Consider the following 12,367-nt stretch of genomic DNA (forward strand, 5'->3'; position numbering starts at 1 on the left):
GTCTCAGAGCTCCAAAGGGAGCATGGTCAACTTGGGATTTTACCACATGATGCAAAGCAGATTTTACAAGGGCGGGGTTATTCTTTGGAATCTTCCTGCACTGAGAGTTTCAATTTTAGTGTCAACAAAAATGATTACTGAACAACAAGTCCTTGAGGTCTTGTTCCAGGATTTAGGATTTTATTCCACACTAGAGCACAAATTGGACCTGTTCACCCTTGGGTATGTTGCTTGTGCATGTTTTGTGTCTTGTCTCTGATCCTAAGCGAGGCAAAGATTTTTCATGCTATCTATGATGATTAGTTTGCAAAACAGGACAAATAAGTAGTCTAACCAAGATGGAGTATGTTAGAAATGGGGTTTTTGGTTGGCAGTCAGGTTGCCCTCTGTCCAAGCAAGAGCCCTCAATCTAGTCAGGGTAAGTCACACACAATCCAAAATCAGCCTGCGCTCACCCTCCGGTAGCTTGGCACGAGCAGTCAGGCTTAACTTAGGAGGCAATGTGTAAAGCATTTGTGCAATAAATCATACAACACCATAGCATAATACCACAAAAATACACCACACAGTGTTTAGAAAAATATATAATATTTATCTGGGTATCTTCATGTCAAAACGATCAAAGTTGCAATATGAATTTGTAAAGATATCACTGAAAAGTGATATAAAGTGTCTTAAGTCTTTAGAAAGTAAACAGAGTCTCTTTCAAACACAAAGTACCTGGTTTCTGGTGGAAAATCTCCTCAGAGGGCCACAGGAGAAGAGGTACGTGGAAAACTGGTGTGTGCGTCGATTTCTTCTCAGCACACACCAGACTTGCGTCGTTATTTTCCACGCGGGGAGTCAGGCGTCGTTTTCCGGCGTGCGGACAGTCTCTCTCTGTGGTTCGCGGGGAGTACCAGATGTCCCGGGTCTGTGCGTGGATTTTCCTGCTTGTTTTCCGGCTGCGCGTCATTCTGCGGGGCTGCGCGTCGAAGTTTCGATCTCACGGCAGGCGTCGCGTCGATTTCTCCCGGGAAGTCGGGTGGCGTTGTCCTTGCGAGGCCGTGCGTCAAAGTTTCGGTCGCCCCGAAGGCGTTGCATCGATCAGCATCGGTGTGCAGCGTTTTTCTTGCCGCGGAACAAGCTGTGCGTCGAAAAGTTCGGCGCACGGAGCGTCCAAGAGGAAGAGAGAAGTCTTTTTGGTCCTGAGACTTCAGGGAACAGGAGGCAAGCTCTATCCAAGCCCTTGGAGAGCACTTTTACAGCCAGACAAGAGTTCAGCAAGGCAGCAGGCCAACAGCAAGGCAGCAGTCCTTTGTAGAAAAGCAGACAGGTGAGTCCTTTGAGCAGCCAGGCAGTTCAGCAAGGCAGCAGGCCAACAGCAAGGCAGCAGTCCTTTGTAGAAAAGCAGACAGGTGAGTCCTTTGAGCAGCCAGGCAGTTCTTCTTGGCAGGATGTAGTTTCTGGTTCAGGTTTCTTCTCCAGCAAGTGTCTGATGAGGTAGGGCAGAGGCCCTGTTTTATACTAAGTTGTGCCTTTGAAGTGGGGGTGACTTCAAAGAGTGTCTAAGAAATGCACCAAGCCCCCTTTCAGTTCAATCCTGTCTGCCAGAGTCCCAGTAGGGGGTGTGGCAGTCCTTTGTGTGAGGGCAGGCCCTCCACCCTCCCAGCCCAGGAAGTCCCATTCAAAATGCAGATGTATGCAAGTGAGGCTGAGTACCCTGAGTTTGGGGTGTGTCTGAGTGAATGCACAAGGAGCTGTCAACTAAACCTAGCCAGACGTGGATTGAAGGGCACAACAAGATTTTAGTGCAAAGAAATGCTCACTTTCTAAAAGTGGCATTTCTAGAATAGTAATATTAAATCCGACTTCACCAGTCAGCAGGACTTTATATTACCATTCTGGCCATACTAAATATGACCTTCCTGCTCCTTTCAGATCAGCAGCTGCCACTTCAACAGTGTATGAGGGCAGCCCCAATGTTAGCCTATGAAGGGAGCAGGCCTCACAGTAGTGTAAAAACGAATTTAGGTGTTTTACACTACCAGGACATATAACTACGCAGGTACATGTCCTGCCTTTTACCTACACAGCACCCTGCTCTAGGGGTTACCTAGGGCACACATTAGGGATGACTTATATGTAGAAAAAGGGGAGTTCTAGGCTTGGCAAGTACCTTTAAATGCCAAGTCGAAGTGGCAGTGAAACTGCACACACATGCCTTGCAATGGCAGGCCTGAGACAAGGTTAAGGGGCTACTGAGGTGGGTGGCACAACCAGTGCTGCAGGCCCACTAGTAGCATTTAATCTACCTGCCCTAGGCACATGTAGTGCACTCTACCAGGGACTTACAAGTAAATTAAATAGTCAATCATGGATAAACCAATCAGTAGTACAATTTACACAGAGAGCATATGCACTTTAGCACTGGGTAGCAGTGGTAAAGTGCCCAGAGGTCAAAAGCCAACAACAACAGGTCAGAAAAATAGGAGGAAGGAGGCAAAAAGTTTGGGGATGTCCCCGTCTAAAAGCCAGCTCCAACATGACCCCCTACCAGCCTAAAGCCAGGGGAGAACAATCACTATCCTGATGTACTTCCCTGTTTGAGGCGACAGAACAAGGACCCAGGCCCACAACAGCAGGGGCATGCTCCAGTTCTTCTCCTTCCTGACTCCAATTGGATCCCTCTGTCCATACTCTCAGGGCCCACTAAGCCAACCCATGGGGAACCTTTCTCCTTACCTGCGGATCCCATCTGTGCAGCACCTAACCTTACTTTGCTCACAGATGTATCCCAGGAGCAGGATAGTACCACCATGACCAACACAGTGGTGTTGCCCACTCAACCCCCGGGGTGTGACACTTGTCCCCTCCCCAGGGATAACTCTGTCCACCCGGACAGCAAGCCACAGTGATTACTGACAGCTGCCAGGGATGAGAGCCAGGCCCCAGGCCTCTCAAAGCTCTCCAACCACTGTGGCTGTGAAGAGTGGGGGGCGGTAGCCCCAGGTGCTGGGCACCCTTTAACCACTCTCCCTTCCACCAGGTCAGGGATGACAGCCTGAACCTGGTCCTCCCCTCTGGGGCTCTGTACCCTCCCTCCTGGAGCAGTACCCCCAGAGTCCAACATGGTCAGGGTGCTTACAGAAGTCGCCCTGTACCATTCCTCCACCAGTGCAGGGCTGTTAACCTGCAACTGGCCCTCCAACCTGGGGTCTGTACCTTCAGGTTGGACTAGGGCCCGGGGTGAGGCTTCCCTCCCCCTGCCCTCCCTTCTGGGGTCCAGCACCCTCCAACTAGGAGTGGCCTCCTCAGAAGACAACATGGTAGGGGCACTGTTATCAGTAGCCCCTCCCTCCAGGTCCGGGGGGACACCCTGAACCTGGTCTTCCAGCCCAGGGTCTGTACCCTCAGACTGGATCACTGCCTGGCAAACCAGGACTTTCTGGGAGGCACACCTACCCCCCACCAGGTCAGAGTTTAACCTCTGCACCTGACCATTCAACTCAGAGTCACCACCCTGAAGTTGAACAATTGCCTGGCACGCCAGGACTTCCTGGAGGGCACACTGACCCTCCACCAGGTCAGAGTTTAACCTCTGAACCTGGTTCTCCAACCTAGGGTCACCACTCTGAGGTTGGGCAACTGCCTGGCACACCAGGACTTTCTGGGAGGCACACCTACCTCCCACCAGGTCAGAGGTTAACCTCTGAACCTGGTTCTCCAACCCAGGGTCACCACCCTGAGGTTGAACAATTGCCTGGCACGCCAGGACTTTCTGGGGGGCACACCTACCCCCCATCAGGTCAGAGTTTAACCTCTGAACCCGGTTATCCAACCCAGAGTCAGCACCCTGAGGTTGGACAACGGCCTGGTACACCAGGACTTTCTGGGGGGCACACCTACCCCCCAACAGGTCAGAGTTTATCCCCTGAACCTGGTTAGCCAACCCAGAGTCACCACACTGAGGTTGAACCATTGCCTGGCAGGCCAGGACTTCCAGGGAGGCACACCTACCTCCCACCAGGTCAGAGTTTAACCTCTGAGCCTGGTTCCCCAACCCAGGGTCACCACCCTGAGGTTAGGCAATTGCCTGGCACGCCAGGACTTTCTGGGGGGCACACCTACCCCCCACCAGGTCAGAGTTTAGCCTCTGAACCTTTTCATCCAACCCAGAGTCAATACCCTGAGGTTGGACAATTGCCTGTCACAGCAGGACTTCTTGGGAGGCACACCTTCCTCCCACCAGGTCAGAGTTTAACCTCTGAACCTGGGTATCCAACCCAGAGTCACCACTCTGAGGTTGAATCTTTGCCTGGCATGCCAGGACTTCCTGGGGGGCACTCTCACCCCCCACAAGGGACACACCGTCCCCAAGGGCCACACAAGAGTCTGGTTAGCGAAGGTCTCCCAACCTCTGCCCATCCGGCAGAGTCTGGGTTTCCCCCAAACCAGAAACGGTTTCACCTGGGTCATTCCTGGGGGGCTCTGCTCTCAGAGCTGTCCCCTGACTCTCAAGGTCCTCCACTGGGGTCTGCAACCCCCTCTCAACCCTATGTCTGGACTTCTGCACCCCCTCACTAGGAGGGGTACTGCCAGACACCAGAACTGTTGGGATGCTGGCTACAGTCACCCCCCCCCCAAGTTCTTCTGACACTGCGGGGCTTCCCTGAAAAGGTGGCCCTACGGTACAGGCTAGGCTTCCCTCCTGGTGTTCCCTCATGGAACCCTCTAGGACCTGGGACCTACCTGGGACACTACAATCCTTTCCCACCTCACTCGGTTGGGAACCACCTAGACCACTCCCTTCAGGAGCACCCCCAAATGCCTCTTCAGACTCTCTGGTACTCACCCAGAAGTCTGCCTCCATTGTAAGTTCCCTGGGGTCAGAGAACTCACACTCCACCTGGTGTTGGCGTAGCTCTGGAAAATAAGGACCAGACATATGCTCTCCAGCAATTACATCACTCTGCCCTTCACATGTATTAACCACAGTACCCTTCACCCAACCACCCAGTAACTCAATTTTGGAAAAGCACTCTACCTCACCCTCCTGAGACTGGTGAGACAGTATCTGTCTGTCCCTGACACTCAACCCATACTCTTCTGGGATGTCTCTACACTCTATATCCAGGACGTCCACCAGGGGGGAACCCTTTTCTCTGTCACTCTCTGCTAGAGTCAGTAAAGTGTCCCTCCCCCCAGTAGGAATATCACTCCCTGTGCCAGTTCCCCAATCCTTCTCAGGGACCCTGTGCATAACGGGAACTACCTCATACCCTTGAACAGCCTGGGGTGTGTCAACTCCCTTCTTCAAGTTGGGCACCACATCTCTGGGCTTGTGCCCTTCTTCAGCAGTACCGGATGCAAGATTTTTGCTGCCACCATCTGAACTGGACTCAGCCCTTCCGGCCTCCAGTTTCAGCTCTTTACAGCTCAGCTCTTGAGCTGCAATCTTTTCTTCTTCCAGGGCTAAGAGTCTTTTTGCCTCAACCTCTGCAAGATACTCCTCTAATTGTTGCTCCTGTCGCCTTTGACTTCGGAGCCATTCATCTATCTCTGGGTCTCTTTCCTCATCTGAGTAGCCTTCCTCCTCATGTGAGCAGTCTTCCTCCTCATGTGCGTAGTCCTCCTCCTCATTTGAGGGGTACTTAGTCATTTGGTTTCTTGCTGCCTCTCTCTCTGCCCATCTTTCCTCCCCCCAGACTATGTAGTTATGTAGCATCTCCGCCTTAGTAGATCTCCTTGCTACAGGAAGGCCCCATTTTCTGCAAAGCTTCCTTAGGTCAGCCTTAGTGAGGTGGTCAGTACGAACAAAGAATGAGTAGGTAAGCAATCCCATTCTGATAAGATCTTACCAGCAAAAACCAAAATCAAAGTCCAAAATATCAATAGTATATCCAGGAGGACATCAGAGAATCAAAAGCCAAAAAAAAAAAGATGAAAAATCAAGTTGACCTTCAACTGTGGGTAGGTAGTGAAATACTTAGCTACTGTATGTCACTGCACAAACACAAGTCCTATCCTCACCGCTGATCACCAATGTTAGAAATGGGGTTTTTGGTTGGCAGTCAGGTTGCCCTCTGTCCAAGCAAGAACCCTCACTCTAGTCAGGGTAAGTCACACACAATCCAAAATCAGCCTGTGCTCACCCTCCGGTAGCTTGGCATGAGCAGTCAGGCTTAACTTAGGAGGCAATGTGTAAAGCATTTGTGCAATAAATCATACAACACCATAGCATAATACCACAAAAATACACCACACAGTGTTTATAAAAATATATAATATTTATCTGGGTATCTTCAGGTCAAAACGATCAAAGTTGCAATATGAATTTGTAAAGATATCACTGAAAAGTGATATAAAGGCCCTCATTCTGACCTTGGCGGGCGGCGGAGGCCGCCCGCCAAAGTCCCGCCGTCAGATTACCGTTCCGCGGTCGAAAGACCGCGGCGGTAATTCTGACTTTCCCGCTGGGCTGGCGGGCGGTCGCCTTCAGACCGCCCGCCAGCCCAGCGGGAAAGAGGCTTCCACGATGAAGCCGGCTCGGAATCGAGCCGGCGGAGTGGAAGCTGTGCGACGGGTGCAGTTGCACCCGTCGCGTATTTCACTGTCTGCGCAGCAGACAGTGAAATACATGTAGGGGCCCTCTTACGGGGGCCCCTGCAATGCCCATGCCAGTGGCATGGGCACTGCAGGGGCCCCCAGGGGCCCCGCGACCCCCCCTACCGCCATCCGGATCCCGGCGGTCCGACCGCCGGGATCTGGATGGCGGTAGGGGGGGTCGGAATCCCCGCGGCGGTGCAGCAAGCTGCGCCGCCGCGGAGGATTCAATGGGGCGGCGGTACACTGGCGGGACCCCGCCAGTGGTGCCGGTCCGACCGCGGCTTTACCGCCGCGGTCTGAATCCCCATTGGAGCACCGCCGGCCTGTCGGCGGTGCTCCCGCGGTCCTCAGAATGACCACCAAAGTGTCTTAAGTCTTTAGAAAGTAAACAGAGTCTCTTTCAAACACAAAGTACCTGGTTTCTGGTGGAAAATCTCCTCAGAGGGCCACAGGAGAAGAGGTACGTGGAAAACTGGTGTGTGCGTCGATTTCTCCTCAGCACACACAGACTTGCGTCGTTATTTTCCACACGGGGAGTCGGGCATCATTTTCCGGCGCGCGGACAGTCTCTCTCTGTGGTTCGCGGGGAGTACCAGATGTCCCGGGACTGTGCGTGGATTTTCCTGCTTGTTTTCCGGCTGCGCGTCGTTCTGCGGGGCAGCGCGTCTAAGTTTCGATCTCACGGCAGGCGTTGCGTCGATTTCTCCTGGGGAGTCGGGCGGCGTTGTCCTTGCGAGGCCACGCGTCAAAGTTTTGATCTCACGGCAGGCGTCGCGTCGATTTCTCCTGGGAAGTCGGGCGGCGTTGTCCTTGTGAGGCCGTGCGTCAAAGTTTCGATCTCACAGCAGGCGTTGCGTCGATTTCTCCCGGGAAGTCGGGCGGCGTTGTCCTTGCGAGGCTGTGCGTCAAAGTTTCGGTCGTCCCGAAGGCGTTGCGTCGATCAGCGTCGGTGTGCAGCGTTTTTCTTGCCGCGGAACAAGCTGTGCATCGAAAAGTTCGGCGCACGGAGCGTCCAAGTGGAAGAGAGAAGTCTTTTTGGTCCTGAGACTTCAGGGAACAGGAGGCAAGCTCTATCCAACCCCTTGGAGAGCACTTTTACAGCCAGACAAGAGTTCAGCAAGGCAGCAGGCCAACAGCAAGGCAGCAGTCCTTTGTAGAAAAGCAGACAGGTGAGTCCTTTGAGCAGCCAGGCAGTTCAGCAAGGCAGCAGGCCAACAGCAAGGCATAAGTCCTTTGTAGAAAAGCAGACAGGTGAGTCCTTTGAGCAGCCAGGCAGTTCTTCTTGGCAGGATGTAGTTTCTGGTTCAGGTTTCTTCTCCAGCAAGTGTCTGATGAGGTAGGGCAGAGGCCCTGTTTAATACTAAGCTGTGCCTTTGAAGTGGAGGTGACTTCAAAGAGTGTCTAAGAAATGCGCCAAGCCCCCTTTCAGTTCAATCCTGTCTGCCAGAGTCCCAGTAGGGGGTGTGGCAGTCCTTTGTGTGAGGGCAGGCCCTCCACCCTCCCAGCCCAGGAAGACCCATTCAAAATGCAGATGTATGCAAGTGAGGCTGAGTACCCTGTGTTTGGGGTGTGTCTGAGTGAATGCACAAGGAGCTGTCAACTAAACCTAGCCAGACGTGGATTGAAGGGCACAACAAGATTTTAGTGCAAAGAAATGCTCACTTTCTAAAAGTGGCATTTCTAGAATAGTAATATTAAATCCGACTTCACCAGTCAGCAGGACTTTATATTACCATTCTGGCCATACTAAATATGACCTTCCTGCTCCTTTCAGATCAGCAGCTGCCACTTCAACAGTGTATGAGGGCAGCCTCAATGTTAGCCTATGAAGGGAGCAGGCCTCACAGTAGTGTAAAAACGAATTTAGGAGTTTTACACTACCAGGACATATAACTACGCAGGTACATGTCCTGCTTTTTACTTACACAGCACCCTGCTATAGGGGTTACCTAGGGCACACATTAGGGATGACTTATATGTAGAAAAAGGAGAGTTCTAGGCTTGGGAAGTACCTTTAAATGCCAAGTCGAAGTGGCAGTGAAACTGCACACACAGGCCTTGCAATGGCAGGCCTGAGACAAGGTTAAGGGGCTACTGAGGTGGGTGGCACAACCAGTGCTGCAGGCCCACTACTAGCATTTAATCTACCTGCCCTAGGCACATGTAGTGCACTCTACCAGGGACTTACAAGTAAATTAAATAGTCAATCATGGATAAACCAATCAGTAGTACAATTTACACAGAGAGCATATGCACTTTAGCACTGGTTAGCAGTGGTAAAGCGCCCAGAGGTCAAAAGCCAACAACAACAGGTCAGAAAAAATAGGAGGAAGGAGGCAAAAAGTTTGGGGATGTCCCCGTCAAAAAGCCAGGTCCAACAGAGTATATATATCGAAATGCAAACCAGCTGGAACTCCGTTCTTGGGATACATATTCAGTGGGTTACAAGTACCACTTTGAATTTACTTTTTTTTTTTTTGGTAATTTCTTTTTTTTTTTAGACGCACAGTGATATGCAATTTCATCACAGAGGAAAAATCATGATCAATACATAAATATCCAGATATCAATTATTAACATTATTGATACATAGACCAGGTGGATGATAATGAAACAAAAAACAAAGCAAGAGAATTCATTAATTACTTGGTTTTTATCCATCCGTTCTCGGGGCCCTGAAGCCATGAAACCAGGGGTGCCCAGATTTTGGAACCTCTTTTTCTAGAGGCGGCGCCCTTTATTCTATATAAGCAATATTCCAGATGATATACAGATAAAAGCCTTTTTATCCATTGATTCCAAGAAGGGGGGTCAGATTCCTGCCAATCAGATGCCACACACCCACGTAATACAGACATTGCCAAAAACAGAAAGTATCTCGATTGATTCTTGCAGACAGGCTCATCAACCCCCAGTTGAGGTGTTAAATTAATATTCTGTTTAAGGACTTTTTTCACGAATTCGGATATATCGTTAATGAGCCTAGATAGTTTCCCACAATTAATAAACATATGGCAGAGGTCTGCCTCCGAGCAACCACACAGCGGACAGGTATTACCCTCTGTCCTTCCCCAGCTGGAAATCTTTGCCGGTGTGTAGTATAAATTATACAGAACCTTGTGATGCTTTGCTTGCGGGCCGGCTGACAATAAAACATTTTGAGCCATGTCTATGGATTTATTAACTGCAGACTCATTAGAGCCTACCTGCAGCTCCCATTTCTTGACAAGTACCGCCATGTCATCTTGTACTAAATCTAGGAGAAGCGGGTAGAAGTTCCTGATAGTACAACCTGTGGCTTTACCCACGGCACTCAACAGTCTGATCCTTCCCCCACACAGGTTGTGTTTGAAAGAAGTCAGTAGGAAGTTCCTAATCTGCATGAATTAAAAAAAAATCTCTACTATTTAGGGCAAACTCTGCTTTCAAATCCTCAAACGTCTTTAGGTGACCGCTTTCAAGAAAAAGATCGCCCACTTTCTGGACCCCATGATTAACCCATCTTATACAATGCCTGTCTTTAAAAATCTCTGGAAACATAGGTGTGTTCCAGAGTGGTGTGTAATAACAAACCCGCTCCATGCCTATCTTGCGCTTGGCCTGCGTCCAAAAAGCAGCTAATCGTTTTGAATTTAACCTTATTGAAATAGCTAGGTTCATGTGAAATGGTGACACAACTACTCAACTGATACTTCACATGCCCCACTTAGTGGCACATAACCCCATCGTGCCTATACCTTAGACTAACAATAGTACACCATGGCACAGATTCACTGCTAAATTGGAATGTACATGAATGCTATAGTAGACTCCTTTAGGAGTATGGAGGACATGACTGGCCATGCACGTACTGTACTAAGTAACCCAACACAAATATAGCAGGTCCCCCTCCTAAAGTCTGCACTTTGCAAGTGTATTAAGTCTGGCAGAAAACCCAATTACCATGATGATAGGACATACACCGGTACCAAATGTGATCATTATGCCAAAATATGATACACACCCTTGGACACCTGGACACTCATCATGAGTTTGTTGACTGGCAGAGGCCGCTTGTCAAACTTTCACCACAGTCAGACCACCATTGTGGTCTAAACCCTACTGGCCCAATTAGGAGTTCACTGCTGGGCCTGTGAGTGGAAACATAATTTTCTGTACGCTGAGCCAGCTGGAAAGAGGCCCAAAGCATTGTAGCTGGCTTGTAAGTGATCCGGCAGCAATGTGGTGCTGTGATGGGTGGAGCAGCACCTGTAGCGGTTATTACTGCATGTACTTTGTGCATCGGAAAGTGCTGCAGGACTGTCCATGTGGGACCTGGCACTGCCCATGTCAAGAACATGGCCAGTGCAGGGGTCTCCAGGGGGCACCTGACACTTCCATACCGCCAGCCCTTGCTGGCAGAAAATAGAGTCCAAATCCAGAGGCCTGCTCTGCTTGCCGCGCTGTCCTGGCAGATGAAGACTGCTAGGACTGCCGGGCAGCTCGCTGGTGGCATCCTGCCAATGATGGCGGTCAAACATGGTGGGTCTACCACAGTCATAATGTGGGTATCAAACTGCCACAACCGCAGCAGTGCAACTGCCACTGTGATTCTGACATATTTGAGAACACCAGACATGCAATGAGGGCCAAGATGGTTAAAACAACCTCCATCTGCCACTAAGGCCCACTAAGTATTGCAATGCATGAGTAATGCCACATGCCGACATCAACGGAATAGGCTGGCTTTGTATGGCAACTATACTGGCCACACATCAGACACCATTGTGCTGCAAGGCGGTGGTAGCCTTCATTCAATATAGGACCCTGCTACTAAAATGAACTGCACATAACATATAACATACATGATGAGCACACATATTGCAATCCAGATAGTCACATATAGGTCCGTCAGGCAATACCCAAGAATGACATTGTGCCGGGTCGATCCACCCGAATCCGGCACATCAGTGCCCCGGGGGCACTGCCACGTCTCCAGGAAGTGACCCGGACGTAGTTCAGCGACGGACCAATCCCGAGCCGGCCGAACTTAGGAACGCAGCTGTGAGACATCCTGGCCGAATGCCGGAAAAGAGGAGCGTCAGCAGCAACAGGAGCAGCAGGCGGATGGCAGAGCGAGGAAGAGGAGCGGAAGGCTGTCGGAACCGGAACCGGAACATCGGATGGTGCAGTCCTGCGACAAGAGAAGACGGAGAGAAGATGCCAAGTGGTGAAGAGCGGGAAGGACGACTCCACCTTTGTGGAGACGTCCAGCTGGAAGGTGAGGAGGCAGTACAGCGCACAGACCGGCCAAGCTCTGGGGAGAGCGTGGCCTCACCAGGTATGTCCCACTAACAACACCCAAGGGAAACGTGGACGGTGGGAGGAGGGACAACTGAGCCAGGAAAGAAACATTGGGGGTATAAGTTACATTTGTGTTTGGTTTTCTATTTCCTCCCCCCCAGAGTGTAGTGATATTTAGTCTGATGTGTTGTTTTTGTTTTATTTTAATTTCATTATTTGTAAGGTCAATCAAAGAGAGAGAGGGGAAGACGAATAAAGAAAACTCCAGACTAGTGTTATAACCTACAGATAACAAGAAACAGTAGGTTGCTGAAAAGAAAACTAATAAAACAAGAGATTGGAGAAAGGGAAAATAAATGTAGTAACCAACAAGACAGAAAGCTGCAGCCCCTGAACTCTTACAAAGAGAGGGAACAGACAGCCAAGATAGGAGAAGAGATAAACAAGAAAAAGAAAGAAAAGAACCAAAAGGAAGAAAAGGAAAAGAACCAGTAAG

The sequence above is a fragment of the Pleurodeles waltl genome, chromosome 2_2 (assembly GCF_031143425.1).
Source record: "Pleurodeles waltl isolate 20211129_DDA chromosome 2_2, aPleWal1.hap1.20221129, whole genome shotgun sequence".
Taxonomy (NCBI): domain Eukaryota; kingdom Metazoa; phylum Chordata; class Amphibia; order Caudata; family Salamandridae; genus Pleurodeles; species Pleurodeles waltl.